Source organism: Macaca nemestrina, chromosome 9 (assembly GCF_043159975.1).
Source record: "Macaca nemestrina isolate mMacNem1 chromosome 9, mMacNem.hap1, whole genome shotgun sequence".
NCBI lineage: Eukaryota > Metazoa > Chordata > Mammalia > Primates > Cercopithecidae > Macaca > Macaca nemestrina.
In genome coordinates, this window is record NC_092133.1 from 92206842 (window position 1) to 92222178 (window position 15337).

General features: G+C 48.2%; 1 pseudogene; it reads left to right on the plus strand.

Moving 5' to 3' along the window:
• Positions 1-8849: 8849 nt before the first annotated feature.
• Positions 8850-12303, plus strand: LOC139356328 (double homeobox protein A-like; annotated as a pseudogene).
• The last annotated feature ends 3034 nt before the right edge of the window (positions 12304-15337 follow it).

A 15337-nucleotide genomic window follows, 5' to 3' on the forward strand; every position in this document is an offset into this window, starting at 1 on the left:
ACCACTGCCAGAATGGCGTTACGTCAATCTATTCAAACGGCTCATTTTGTTAATGTTTGGCAAGCCAGTTCCACCCAAATGTGGAATTCTCAACAAGATATTGACCAAAAATTGGCTAATCAAATTAATGATTTAAGACAGTCTGTTATTTGGGTTGGAGATCAGGTAGTGAGTCTTGAACATCACATGCAAATGCAGTGTGACTGGAATACCTGTGATTTCTTTTGCTTTTTTTTTTTTTTGAGACGGAGTCTCGCTCTGTCACCCAGGCTGGAGTGCAGTGGCGGGATCTCAGCTCACTGCAAGCTCTGCCTCCCGGGTTTACGCCATTCTCCTGCCTCAGCCTCAGGAGTAGCTGGGACTACAGGTGCCCGCCACCTCACCCAGCTAGTTTTTTGTATTTTTTTTAGTAGAGACGGGGTTTCACCGTGTTAGCCAGGATGGTCTCGATCTCCTGACCTCGTGATCCACCCGTCTCGGCCTCCCAAAGTGCTGGGATTACAGGCTTGAGCCACCGCTCCCGGCAATACCTCTGATTTCTATATCACCCCATATTCCTATAATGAGACTGATCCTCATGGGAAATGGTCAATGACACCTTCTGAATAGGGAAGATAATTTATCATTGGACATAACTAAATTAAAGAAACCAATTTTTGAAGCCTCTCAAGCTCACTTATCCATTGTGCCTGGAGCTGAGGCGTTAGATCAGGTGGCAAAAAATCTTTATGGATTAAACCACACGACTTGGATTAAGTCTATTGGGAGCTCCACTGTAGTAAATTTTGGAATTATGTCTCTCTGTTTAATCGGCTTGTTTTTAGTGTACCGGACCAGTCAAAGAATCCTGCGTCAAAATTGAGAGAATGAACAAGCCTTCATTGCCATGGCACATTTATATGAAAAGAAAGGGAAAGATGTGGGAAGTCAGGGACCCTGAAAGGAGGGACCAGCTGAAGCCATGGCACAAGAACATAAATTGTGAAGATTTCATGGACACTTATCACTTCCGCAATCAATACCCTTGTGATTTCCTATGCCTATCTTTACTTTAGTCTCTTAATCCAGTCATCTTTGTCAGCTGAGGAGGATGTATGTCACCTCAGGACCCTGTGATGATTGCGTTAACTGCACAAATTGTTTGTAGAGCATGTGCATTTGAACAATATGAAATATGGGCACCTTGAAAAAAGAACAGGATAACAGCAATGTTCAGGGAACAAGAGAGATAACCTTAAACTGTGACTGCTGGTGAGCCAGGTGGAACAGAGCCATATTTCTCCTTTCAAAAGCAAATAGGAGAAATATTGCTGAATTCTTTTTCTCAGCAAGGAACATCCCTGAGAAAGATAATGGGCCCCTGAGGGTAGGCCTCTAAATGGCCCCTTTGGAGGTGACTGTCTTTTACAGTTGAAGCTGAAGGGATGAAATAAACCCCAGTCTCCTGTAGCGTTCTCAGGCTTATTAGGACGAGGAAATTCCCACCCAATAAACTTTGGTCAGATAGGTTGTTTGCTCTCAAACCCTGTCTCCTGATAAGATGTTATCAATGACAAGGCATGCCTGAAACTTCATTAGCAATTTTAATTTCACCCCATCCTGCAGTCCTGTGATCTCGTCCTGCCTCCATTTGCTTTGTGATATTTTATTACCTTGTGAAGCCTGTGATCTCTGTGACCCACACCCTATTTGTACACTCTCTCCCCTTTTAAAAATCACTAATAAAAACTTGCTGGTTTTACGGCTCAGGGAGTATCACAGAACCTGCTGACATGTGATGTCTCCCCTGGACACACAGCTTTAAAATTTCTCTCTCTCTTATTTCTCAGACCAGCCGACACTTGGGGAAATAGAAAAGAACCCCCATCAAATATCAGGGGTGGGGTTTCCCCTGATAGGAGGCCCAGGACATCTGGGCTTTGTGATGCCTTCTCACACTAGGAGTTGGAGTTTACCACCAACTACTATTGGGAAAGTTTGACTTGGTGATCCAGGCATAAGGCTGATGATGCCACACAAATGCCCAAGGGCCTGTGGTGTGCCTGACACTGTCCTGGGCAATGGGTGTAGAGGATCAATAATCTTTCTCTTCCTGAGAAAGGAAGCTCTATTGGGCTAGTTAACCAGGCATCTGGCCACAAGTCTAGGCCAGTGTTGATGGGCTCTGGCAAGTGAGTCATCCCAACTAATTCCCCCTCCTCCAGGTTATCATACCCAGCCCAGCTCCAGAAGTGAAAGAGCTGGCTGCAGATTGCGGAGAGGCCAGATGAAAATGCTTTTGCTCCCCTCAAGGGCTGCAGAGGGGGCTCTTGCAAAGGGGGTCATCGAGCTGCAGCTTCTTCTGCTTCCAATCCAGAAAGAGCCTGATGGATTAATCAAGGTGTCCTGGGAAAAGTTTTGAGTTCAAAGAGACAATTCCCTCCAGGAACTCCAGAAGAATTTTGTGTGGCGTTTAAAGAGTAAGAAGCTGCTGGGTGTGGCAGTTCACACCTGTAATTGTTGTACTTTGGGAGCTACAGGCAGGAGGATCACTTGAGGCCAGGAGTTAGAGAACAGTCTGGGCAATACAGTGAGATGCTCCCCACTACAAAAAAAGCAAGAAGATCCCTCTCATTACTCCTATTTGAGAGATGTGACTAGAAGGCAGAAAGCTGGCTGTCAATGGGGGAGTCTCTCTCTTCAGGCAGAGGTAGGGCTGCTTCCTGGGACAGAGGCGTAAATGGTATTTCTGGCTCTGCAGTTCCTGACGAAGACATACTGGGACACCCAGGCTAATCTTTGGCAAAACTGGGAGCTGAACTCAGGAGTCCCTACTGCCAGCCTCGCTGACGCGATTCCCCCTCCACTCCCCCATGTGTCTCGCTCCCTAGCTCCCTCCCCACCAGCTTCCATGCCAGAAGCCCCAGCTGGCTGGTGGAGAATGTCTTGCTCCTCAGCAGCTGGGATTTTTAAGTATTTATAGGAACATGGAACAGATCAGTGGCTGACAGGCCCAGGGAGCATGCAGGCCCCTTCCCAGAGGTCAGCAGCTTCACTCCCATTTCCTGCACCCCATCCTGATTTGACAGAACCTAGGATGACAAAGATGGAGTAGGTGAGCAAGGTATGGGGTGGCAGCCTCCACAGGAACTCAAAGGATGTATTTGTCCATCTGCCCCGGGCTCAGCTTTCATACTCCGAGTCACTCACATCCCTCTATCCTAGCCGGAGCTCACCTGTGTGCCCACACAACCAAGGCCACACTGAATCCAAATGCACACTATTCGAACTCTTGACACTTTCACTGTCACACTCACATGTGTACACACATGCTTTCTAAATTCCACAGCCATGTGGATGCTCACAGGCTCACACCTTTGCACACACACAGGCTCGCTCACAGACCTACTGGGGCCCAGATTCCGGTCATTCCCCACAGGTCTTAATAAAGGTTCTGGGAGGAAACTTGTTTCCTGTCTAAGGCAGGGTGGGAGTGTGTGTGTGTGCTGGGGGGGGGGCTATGAGAGTGAGTGTGAGAGTGCATGTATGTCAGTGTGTGTGTGTATGTGTGTAAGGAGCAGGAGTGACTGGGTCCTGAGTTTAGGGAGTGGGGAAGAGAAAGAAGAGATGGAGAGAAACGTGGACCAAGAGACACTCAGAGCTGACATCCTGGAAGGGAAGCCAGGCTGAGATAAGAGCAAGGCAAAGAAATAGACACTGACAAGGATCAAGCCAGGGCAGGGTAGGGACTGGGGACAGTGCCCGCCCCCATGAAAAGCTGTCACATTGTTGCTCTGGTGGCCTGTGACAGTAGCACCATCTCCAACTGGAGCCTCCCCTCTCTGGATTTTGTCATTGTAACTTTGCTTTGCTACTTGGGCAGCCAGGAGTGGTGACAGGCAGGGAATATGGTGCCCAGGGCAGCCAGCCATGCCACTCCAGCCTGGCTGCCAATTCACCTGTCACTGCCCATCTCATCACCTGTGGCAGGTGCGGGGGTGGGGGGGGGGTGGAGCGGGGGAGGGCGGTGCAGATGAAACCAGCGATCAGCTTGGCTACCCTTGCCTCCTAGTGCCACAGTGGAAGCTAGGGGAGCAACCGGCCTTCCTCCCCAAAAGGTGGGCAGGGTTAACCAGACTTTGCCCAGGTCACTGAAGCCTGCAGCTGAGCCTGGGGAGAACGGGCCAAGTCTCTGCTCCCAGGCACCCAGGAACTATTGGAGAGAGACAGGAACCCGCATATGAGACAGGGGCTTAAGGAGGAGGTTGGAGAAGACATGCTTTTGGCATAAACTGGGGGTCCCTCTCTGCGCTCACTGAGCCAGCGGCCTGCTCAGTGCTGAGCCTGCCCCTGGCCGCGTTCACCTGGGACAGCGCCTGAGCGGCGGCCGATCCCACCTGGATGTCCTGGGCGGGCTCCCACCCCATGCCTGCCGTCCCCAGCCGCAGTGGGGAGAGGCTCGCTCTGGTCCTTGCCGTGCTTGGCGGTGGGCTCGGGGTCCCGCGTCGCACACGCCCCACCAGCCCTAGCCACCGCTCCGGAGGAGGGAACACCCCGGGCAGCCGTTCTGTGTCCCGACGGCTGCGACCCAGGACCGACTCCGCAGCAGCAATTTCCAGCTTTGTTCGTGGGTCCGGGAAGCAGAGGCCACCGCCGGCCACAGTTGTGGGCGAGAAGAAGGGCGCCAGGCGGCCGAGCCTGTTGCCGGGCACCCCAAGTGCGCACCGGGCTTCTCCATGACAGCTGCGGCCCGGGTTGCCTGGGGCCGGGGGCTCCGGCGCGGTCTGGCAGCGAGGAAGGAAGGCGCAGCCCCAGTGGGGAAGGGGCAGGGTTGCGGCTCCGGCCACGGGGCGGGGACAGAGAAACTACCCCGGCGCCGTCTGGGCGCCCAGCTCCGTTCCCGCCGCGGCCAAGAGACACCGGAGAGCGTCGGCGGCTGGGGTACCACAGAGTCCTGGAACTCACCAGGCGGGGCTCAGCTAGGCGGCCACGCTCCACCCCCGGCGGGCGGCGGGACTCGGATTTCCCGGTGGTTTTAAAATTATGTCCTTGGAGCCCAAGACGCCTGGAGGAGCGTTCTGCGCCCCTCCGGTCGCGGTCTCCGCACTCAACCGACTTCCAGGGCCGCGGCGGAGGGGCGGAGGGGCGGGCACTGGAGTCCCACGGAGTCGCAGGTCCTCAGCCTGGGGCCTGCCCGCTACGCTCCGGATGCGGGAGGGTATTCCGCCTTGCTGCGCTGCTCCCTGGGGGCCGAGGCGTGTGCTGCAGTCGGCAGCTGCGGCTCCGAGGCTTCCAGGAGTCCCGGCCCCACCATCGATCGAGAAACGCTGGGGGCTTCGAGGTCGCGGCTTCCGGAAATCCAGTTACTGAGCAGAGTTAGGGGGTCAGGTTTGAAAGGGATAGCGCTCCGGGTTGTAATCACCACCCGGCCCGCCGCTTCCGCAGCCGCGAGTCTAGCGCGGAGCCATCGGGTGGACCAAGCGGGTGTTGCGCGGGCCGGCAGCGGCTCCGCCTCGTAATCCTTCTCCGACCCGGACCCAGGGGCCGGCCCCACCTTTCCCTCAGTCAGGCCCCCAACCCAGCTCTCTCGATCCCCACCATCCCTCCAGGCCCAGTTCGCTTCAGAGGCGCGAGACCCGGAAAACAAGGAAGAAGAGAGCTCAGCCTCAATCCCGGTCCCCACCCCACTTTCGGGGCCGCTGCGCAGGAGAATTGAAGGGGGCGGACCCCGGATTAAAGCCACTGCCTTCCCAGCCTCGCGCCCGTTTCCTTCTGTCCGTGATGATTTCTTTATTGTCAGGCCAGGGCCAGGCTCCCAGCGCTGCCGGGACTGGGCGGTTGGGAGGGGGTTCTGGAGCCCACGCCTGGCGTCGGCGGGGGTCACCCCAGGGCCCTCGCAAATGCAGGGGGGAACAGCTGGTTCCCGCCGGGGCGGGGAAGCGTGGACGGCGTGGGTTCAGGTGCCTGGCAGGCACGCGAGGTCTCTAAGGCTTGGCCACTGTCACGGGTCCTGTGGTTGTTGCTTCCTCCCTCGCCACGCCCTTCTCCTGGGACGGAGATTTATTCCCTGGCGCGTGTCGGGAACGTGGCACCCTTGCAGGGACGCCCCCCGGAGTCTGATGCGGGGACTTTAAGATCAGACGCTTGGGGGCGGGGCTGGGAAAAACTGGCGGAAAATATTATAACTTTATTTTCAATGCCAGGCTGTTGTGGAAGCTCCTGGGACAAGCCGTGGAAGTTCCCGCAGGAGGCTTCCGCGATATCCTAGGCTGCTGCTCAGTCCGCCAAGCTCTTATCCATTGACTCACAAGCGCAGCCTGGAGGAGGAGGCCGAGCTGGACACGCTGGCCGCGCCTTTGCCCGGAGCAGCCTGGAGGTGTGGCGCGGCCGCGCTGGGAGCTGTGTATTGGAGGCTGGACCTGGGCACCCGAGGTTGGGCAGAGTGCAGGAGGTGGGTTCAGGGTTCTCCAGAGCATTCCCCTGAGCTGACCCGCAGGACTGCCTGGCCAGTAGGCACGGGGCCCGCGCGGTGACCTGCGGCCCTGAGGCTGGAGCAGCCGCTGCAAACGCCGCGCTGGCCCCAAACACTGAGTCCTTTAAATGTTTTAATTAAGAATAATTAATAGGGCCGGGCGTGGAGGCTTAAGCCTGAATCCCCAGCACCTGGCGAGGCCGAGGAGGGAGTATCCTTTGAGCCAAGAGGTGCAAGACTAGCCTGGGCAACACAGTCAGACTCCATCCCTACAAAACAAACAAACGAAAATAAAACAAACAGAAAACCAAATTAGCCGGGCATGGTGGCGTGAGCCTGTGAAGGCTGAAGCAGGAAGATGGCTTGCGACCGCACCACTGCACACCAGCCTGGGCGACAGAGCAAGACCCTGTCTCGAAAAATGTCTATGTCCGGGTAAATGTATAGATTTTAAAACTATTTTGAAGGTGGCCTTTTTGATTTTCAACTGACCACTCTGGAGGAGACGCCTGACCCAGAGCGCTTTCCCTAAAGTTCGGTACCCAAAGTGCACCTTCACCTGGTTGGGGTGTCTGCCTTCTGCCAAGCCCTACCTCCTGCAGAGGTGGGCTCCATGGTGTCTCCCGCTCCGCCCCAACTGGAGAATAGTGTAAAGAATTGTCGGCCAGGCGCGGTGGCTCACGCCTGTAATCCCAGCACTTTGGGTGGCTGAGGCCGGTGGATCAGTTGAGGTCAGGAGGTCGACACCAACCTGGCCAACATGGTGAAACCCCATCTCTACTAAAACTACAAAAATTAGCCAGGTGTGGTGGTGGGCGCCTGTAATCCCAGCTACTCAGGAGGCTGAGGCAGGAGAATTGCTTGAATCCGGGAGGCGGAGGTTGTAGTGAGCCGAGATCGTGCCACCACAATCCAGCCTGGGCAACAAGAGTGAGACTCCATCTCAAAAAAAAAAAAAAAAAAGAAGAAGAAAAAAGAAAAAGAAAAAAGAATTGTCAACCAGAAGGAGCGGCAATTCAGAAGCACGCTTAAGCCAAGTCCTCAAGACTAGAAAGCATGGAGCAGGGGAGGTGTTTTGAAAGGTAAGGACAAAAGACCCTGGGCACGGATGGCTGAATCCGGGAATTAGCATCGTAATTTGTTGAGAAGGAGGCCGTGCTGTGTTGCCAGTTATTAATGGGTTTAATTGGTTGATCCACAGCCCTACTAGTGGCCTAACCAGTAGCCCAGGGCCCGGGAGGATTTGCAGGTCGTGTCAGAATTTGATTGCAGTTCCTTCCACTTGGCATAAGGAGACACCATCAGCCTGATTGGGAGGGTCATGGTGAGATGGAGCCCGCCGAGGTGGCAGCGCTGAGCTGATCACGGCCACCAACCATAGAGTGGGAGCCTTTCCTGCCCCCTTAACCGCAGCTAACATCAAAAGCACTGGTATGAGCTGTCTATCTGCACTGGAACCTGAGTTGGTCTTTGTCTGTGATTACCATTCTGCTGCGTTTATTTTGCCAGTTCATTATCCAGCCCTCTGAAATCAGGCCTCCCAAATTTAGCAGATGCTGGGGAGGACCCAGGGAGTGGCTTGTGGGGGCTAGCTGGTGAAACTGCCCTTTCCTTTCTGTTCTATGGGTGTGATGGTGTTTGAGAAATATGGGACTATGGTTTAGGTGCACTTCACATGTGCAAAGATGGAGAAAGCACTCACCTACACATTTAGGCTCAGAATATTGATTGAAACATTTTGAATGATCAAAAATAAAATTTTATTTTTAAAGTTTCTCTTTGAGATTTCGCTTAAGTTTTGGTAGATATTCTTAAATTTTAGTGACCTCAGTTTGGGAATTAAGTAAGCCAAATATTGTGTCCTTATTATTAGTTATATAGAACTGTGCCTTAGACTTTGTTAGAAACTTCTGCTTCACCTTGACTGACTCATTTTCCATTTCTGGTTGTACAAAATTAACTGACACTTTAATGCTGTGGCCACCTTTAAATAAAGTACGGTGTGACAAAAAAATACAAATGTTTTCAGAGATAAATGCATTCTTTGACATCTGAGGTTACAGCAAATCTATTCTTCTCCTGCTTGCTTGTTCAGAGTTGTAATATTTGCTTTGGTGTAGAGCTGAAGACATAAATTGGTAACCAGTGGAATTATATAGCTTCAGACTTTATTTATTTTCACCATTTGTTTCACTCATATGCAAATTTATTCTGTACCAGGAAATGTCAATTTAATTATATTCCACAGTACACGGTGAATCACGTATATTTAGTCAAGTTGTAAATACACTAGAACCATATAAGCTCACAAAAATATATCAGCACATGATGGGTAAGTGACTTTTTCCCTGAGAAAGCGTATCTGTTTAACCTGCATGATCTCACCACTTAGTGTTTACTTCTTTAGTCTACATTTGTTTCTCAGTTTTGAGTACAATCGTGATATGAAGAGACAAGTGAAATCACCACAATTTTGTTTTCCAAAATGTGAGACTATGCAAATACTGAAATGAGATTGAATATCCAAAATATCAAACCACAATTATGGCTTTGCTTTACTTTTTGCCCGTTTAAGTGACATGTGGCCCAGAATAGTTGGTAGGTATTCCTACCACAACCTTGCTTAGAATAGTGGTTGGCTAAATATAAATTTTAGAGATGAAGTTTGTTCTATACCCGGATGTCAATGTGATTACTATGTCCACTTTACTTTCTTTAAAATACATATTTTTCTTACTTTTCACTTTCTTTTTCTTCTTGGTTGATTTATTTTGGCTCAGGGATTTTTTTCCTTATGATCTCAAGAAATTTTTCTCATGTAAAAAGACATAATCGTGCCAGGTGTGGTGGCTCATGCTTGTAACCCCAGCACTTTGGGAGGCTGAGGCGGGTGGATCACCTGAGGTCAGCAGTTTGAGACCAGCCTGGCCAAAATGTTGAAACATCATATCTACTAAAAATACAAAAAAAATAGCTGGGTGTGGTGACAGGCGCCTGTAATCCCAGCTACTAGGGAGGCGGAGGCAGGAGAATCACTTGGACCCAGGAGGCAGAGCTTACAGTGAGCTGAGATCGTGCCATTGCACTCTAGCTGGGTGACAAGAGTGAAACTGTTTCCAAAAAACAAACAAACAAACAAACAAATAAACAAAAAAAAACAAAAAAGATCTGGAATACAGAGAGAAGCATAATGCTTTGCAGGTCATGGATGTAATCTTTCTTCTAGGAAAAATTTCTTTCAGATGTGACCAGAATTGGAAACATATTCCCTGCTGTCAGATAGCACTGGCTCAGGAGATGAATGAGGAGGATCCTACAGGCTACCTCAAGGAAAAGAAGCAGCAAAAGGCAAGCACAGGGGTGGCATGCACTCAGACTAGGGCTGCTCCTTCCTGGGCAAGTTTCAGAAACTCACTGACAGTTAGAGCTTGAAGCTTCCATAGAGATGAATGCCCACGTTTTCCAGATGGGAGAACTGATGCTTAGAAAGGCTGAATGACTTGTCTAAGATTTTGGGGCCAGACAGGGATCTTATTTCAGTATTTCTTGCATGAAACCATTCTACTTTCCACGTTTCTAATTTATAACTTTTTAAAAGTCATTGTAAAAAGGAAATAACATAAACATCAAGTCTGGAGGCTAGTGGTGGGATTATTCACATTTATTTTTCCACTTGACTTGATATTTCAGGACAATAGTGATGCTTAAGTAATACCGAAATTATCCTGGGAATATAAAAAATAATATATCTGTTTACATTTTGGTGTGGGATGAGTAGAATCTTGTTTTCAAATTCCTTATTTGAAAGGCTATTAAGAAGAATAAACTCTCACTTAACAGTTTTCTAATTCCTTGGTGGTATCCTCTGTCCTTTGGTAATGTGAAAGTAGAGCACACTTTTCTATTTTTGTTCCTGCCGCACCCCTCATAAGGTGAGGCATGCATAGAGCACTCCTGGGGTCAGCGTGAGCCCAGCACCAGCTCAGGCTGCCGATGCTCCAGAGTCGGATTCCACCTTCCACTTAAATGGCAGCCACAGGTAGACGTGCCCATCACAACCACCTCTGTGCGTTCATAATCTCTGTTTATTCTGCAAGTGATTTCCACGTGGAAAATGGCACAGTGTTTCTCAGAAGACAACTGCATAAAAATCAACATACTTCAAATTCACAGCAAATAATCAGATAATTGATGAAACTACTTACCCAAGCGATAATTGTAAATTATGCCTTCTGAATATATTTGTCATAAACTTGGAGTAAGGAACCCTCACAGACACAGAACAATTCAAAAAATGCAAAGCTGTTTGTTAAAATACTGGTGCTTTTGGGTAGAAACCCTCATCCATATCCTGGTAAGGGTTGAAGTTGCACAGGTGTTTTCATTTGTCAAAATCCAGAAAACCATAAGCTTTAGATTTGTGAATTATGTTGTATTATATGCGATCTTTCTTTTTAAAAATGAGCTGTCAGTGGTCTCCCAGACAGCAGCTCAGCCTCCAGGAATCTCTTCCAGCATGACCAAAGACACCTTTTCACACAAGATGGTAGCAACAAATCATAGGTGCAATCACACCAAATTCACAGAAGATCAATTGAAAATCCTCATCAATACCTTCAATCAGAAACCTTACCCAGGTTATGCTACCAAACAAAAGCTTGCTTTAGAAATCAATACAGAAGAGTCCAGAATGCATGTTTAATGCTTCTAGGACTTTTCAGTGGGTTAGTCTAAAAGGTAAGTGTCTTTTAAAATTTTTAATAAAAATTTATCATTTGTAAGTAAACCTTTCTGTTAACAGTCTTGATTAGAGGATTTTAATTATGTTCAGAGATCATACATCTGTATCTTCTTCTACTTCATTTGAAAAGTACCAGTTTTCAATGTCACACCCATAATGAGGCAGAGTCTAGCTCTGTCGCCCAGGCTGGAGTGCAGTGACACGATCTCGGCTCACTGCAACCTCCAACTCCCAGGTTCAAGCAATTCCCTACCTCAGCCTCCAGAGTAGCTGGGATTACAGGCACATACCACCACACCTGGTTATTTTTTGTATTTTTAGTAGAGATGGGGTTTCACCATCTTGGCCAGGCTGGTCTTGAACTCCTGACCTCGTGATCCACCCACCTTGGTCTCCCAAAGTGCTGGGATTACAGGCATGAGCCACCGTGCCCAGCCTTTTCTTTCTTTCTTTCTTTCTTTCTTTCTTTCTTTCTTTCTTTCTTTCTTTCTTTCTTTCTTTCTTTCTTTCTTTCTTTCTTTCTTTTATTTGAGACGGAGTCTCGCTCTGTCGCCCAGAATTGAAGAGCTAGGCACAGATTCCAGAAAAGACCAGAACCTGACTTTAGATTCAAGCCAGAGCCATGGGCAAGATCAACCTGGTGTGGAGTTTCAACGTAGAGAAGCCAGATGGTGTCATACCATCTATAGCACCTCTCAATTACACACTCTTTTCAAGGCATTTATGAAAACCCATACCCTGGGATTGATTCCAGAGAACAACTTGCTGAAGAAATTGGTGCTTCAGAGTCAAGAGTCCAAATTTGGTTCCAAAATCGAAGATCTAGATTTCATCTCCACAGAAAAAGAGAACCTGTTTTGTCCTTAGAACAAGAAGCCCAGTGGCAAGATTTCTGAGGGACTTCAAGGTACAGAAGATACACAAAATGACAGCAACCTCACTAGCACTCTCATTTCTCTAGAGTCAGAGCATGGTGAACACGGTCAAGTTCAGTGTATTTGATATTATCAACTTAGTCCCCAACTCTCTCTCAGAGTCTTTCTGGGAATCCATCCTGCTGAAAGTGCAAGCTAAACTTTCTGAAGATGGTAAAGAACTTAGCTGGGTGTGGTGGCTCACGATTGTAATCTCAGCACTTTGGGAGGCTGAGGCAGGAAGATTTGGTTGAGCCCAGGAGTTTGAAACCAGTCTGGGCAGCATAGTAAGACCCTGTCTCTATTATAAAAAACAAAATAAATAAAAAGGACTGTAGGAGGTCGAGACAGGTACAGGAGGCACCACACTACACTATTGACACAGCCTGGATCCAGAGTTCAGCAGAACTTGAGACAATGAAAACAAATTTAGTAATAATCATTTTTCAATCATCGCAGTACTTATTGATTTGGACAAAAATCAGTTAATGTCAAACACTTAAAGTGAAGCTGCTCTGCCTATGGAGTAGCCATTCTTTTATTTCTTTAGTTTCTTAATACATTTTCTTTCACTTAAAAAAAAACCTTATAGTTTGATGAAGAATGACATATATACCTCATCTCAAAGAATCTTCTCACACACACTTATTAATTACAAGAGGAAAATCAGTAATTTTGCAGCAGAGAAATATGGCCAACTCCACCTTAACCAAGTGGCTTAAAGTCACGGCACCAGTAATGGCACAAACCAATGTGAGATGCTTCCTGATAGGATACACTAAAAAGGGCACAGTCTCTTCTGCATGTTGCTGACAAAAAGTGGGTAAACTGAAACTGAAACCAATAATTAGACAATGTCAAGCAAACACAAATTCAGGTTGACAGTCTGCAAAGTAGCATCCACGTACTCTTCAGCAATGGATTGATCCTAGCTACCCAGGAATCAGAGGCAGGAGGATTGTTTGAGGCCAGGGATTCCAGATCAGCTTGGGCAACATGATGAGACCCCATCTCTACAAACATCTTTTTAAAAATGAGCCAGGCCGGGTGCGGTGGCTCACGCCTGCAATCCCAGCACTTTGGGAGGCTGAGGTGGGCGGATTACGAGGTCAGGAGATTGAGACCATCCTGGTTAACACAGTGAAACCCCGTCTCTACTAAAAATACAAGAAATTAACCAGGCATGGTGGCGGGGCGCCTGTAGTCCCAGCTACTAGGGAGGCTGAGGCAGGAGAATGGCGTGAACCCGGGAGGCAGAGCTTGTAGTGAGCCGAGATCGCGCCACTGCACTCCAGCCTGGGCGACAGAGCCAGACTCCGTCTCAAAAAAAAAAAAAAAAAAAAAAAGAGTCAGGTGTGGTAGCGTGCATCTGTAGTCTCAGCTACTCAGGAGCCTGAGGCAGGAGGATAGTTTGAAAACAGGAGATGGAGGCTGTAGTGAGCTATGATCGTGCTACTGCACTCCAGCGTGGGTGACACAGCGCTTTCCTGTTTCCAAACAACAACAACAAGAAAACAAAAAAATGGATAGAATAATGACAATAAAAATGGAGAAAAAGTAGCCTGACTCAGGAAATGCTTAGAAAGTGTAGCCATACCTCAAAGATATTGTGGATTTCGTTCCAGACCACCACAATAAAGTAAATATTGCTATAAAGTGAGTCACACAAATTGTTTTGTTTCTTTGTGAATTATAAAGTTATATTGACTGGGTGTTGTGGCTTATGCCTATAATCCTAGTACTTTAGGAGACGGAGGTGGGAGGATCACTTGAGGCGGAGGTTGCAGTGAGCCAAGATTGGGCGACTACCCTCCAGCCTGGGCTACAGAGTGAGACTCTGTCTCAAAAAAAAAAAAAAAAAAAAAAAGGCCGGGCATGCTGGCTCATGCCTGTAATCCCAGCACTTTGGGAGACCAAGGCCGGTGGATCACAAGGTCAGGAGTTCAAGACCAGCCTGGCCAAGATGGTGAAACCCCATCTCTACTAAAAATACAAAAAATAACCAGGTGTGGTGGCATGTGCCTGTAATCCCAGCTACTCTGGAGGCTGAGGTAGGGAATTGCTTGAACCTGGGAGTTGGAGGTTGCAGTGAGCCAAGATCGTGTCACTGCACTCCAGCCTGGGCGACAGAGCTAGACTCTGCCTCATTATGGGTGTGACATTGAAAACTGGTACTTTTCAAATGAAATAGAAGATACAGATGTATGATCTCTGAGCATAATTAAAATCCTCTAATCAAGACTGTTAACAGAAAGGTTTACTTACAAATGATACATTTTCATTAAAAAATACACTTATCTTTTAGACTAATCTGCTGAAAAGTCCTAGAAGCATTAAACAAAACAGAAGCAGAAAGCACCTTGGTGCCATAACTTTGGGTTCTCCATATCATCACTCACTGCAAGGAACCAAAGCTTCTTGGAGAAATGGCTGCTTTCTGACTGCAGGCAGGAAATGTGCAAAATCAGTCTAGATCATCTTGTCATACTGGAAAGCAAGGGCACTTTTATACCCCCCAGGGTCATGTCCATAGGCTCCAAGAGGCAACTTGAAGGAGGTCCCACTATCCAAACACGAACGAATATAAGCATCAGTAATAATGATGACTACAAGCCAGGCACGGTGGTTCACACCTGTAAGCCCAACACTTTGGGAAACTAAGGTAGATGGATTCCTGTAGCCCAGGTGTTCAAGACAAGCCTGGGCAACATGATAAAACCCTCTGTCTGCCAAAAATAGAAAACAAAAAAATTAGGCAGGCATTGTAGCATGTGCCCATAGTCCCAGCTACTTGAGAGGCTGAGGTGGTAGGGTCACCTAAGCCCAGGAGTCTGAGGCTGCAGTGAGCTGTAATTATGCCACTGCACTCCAGCCTGGGCCATAAAGCAAGATCCATCTCAAAAAACCCCAAACAAACAAAAATAATGATGATCATGATGATGATGTTGGTGATGATGGTGATGACTGCAATGAGCAGGTGCACACCTGATATGTTTAAATTGTCAGGCTTATAATGATATTAACACATGCAGTCAATAGAATAAATACATCATCCAGATGTTCGAATTAGCATAAAAAGACTACAGTATTCCCCCTTTATCTGTGTGGCATACTTTGGAAGACCTCCAGTGGATCTCTTAAACCATGGATAATACCGAACCCTACATTAGCACTTACCACACACTGTGGCTGTAACTTTTGCAGTTTGAGGTATAAAAGCAAAACTAGCAA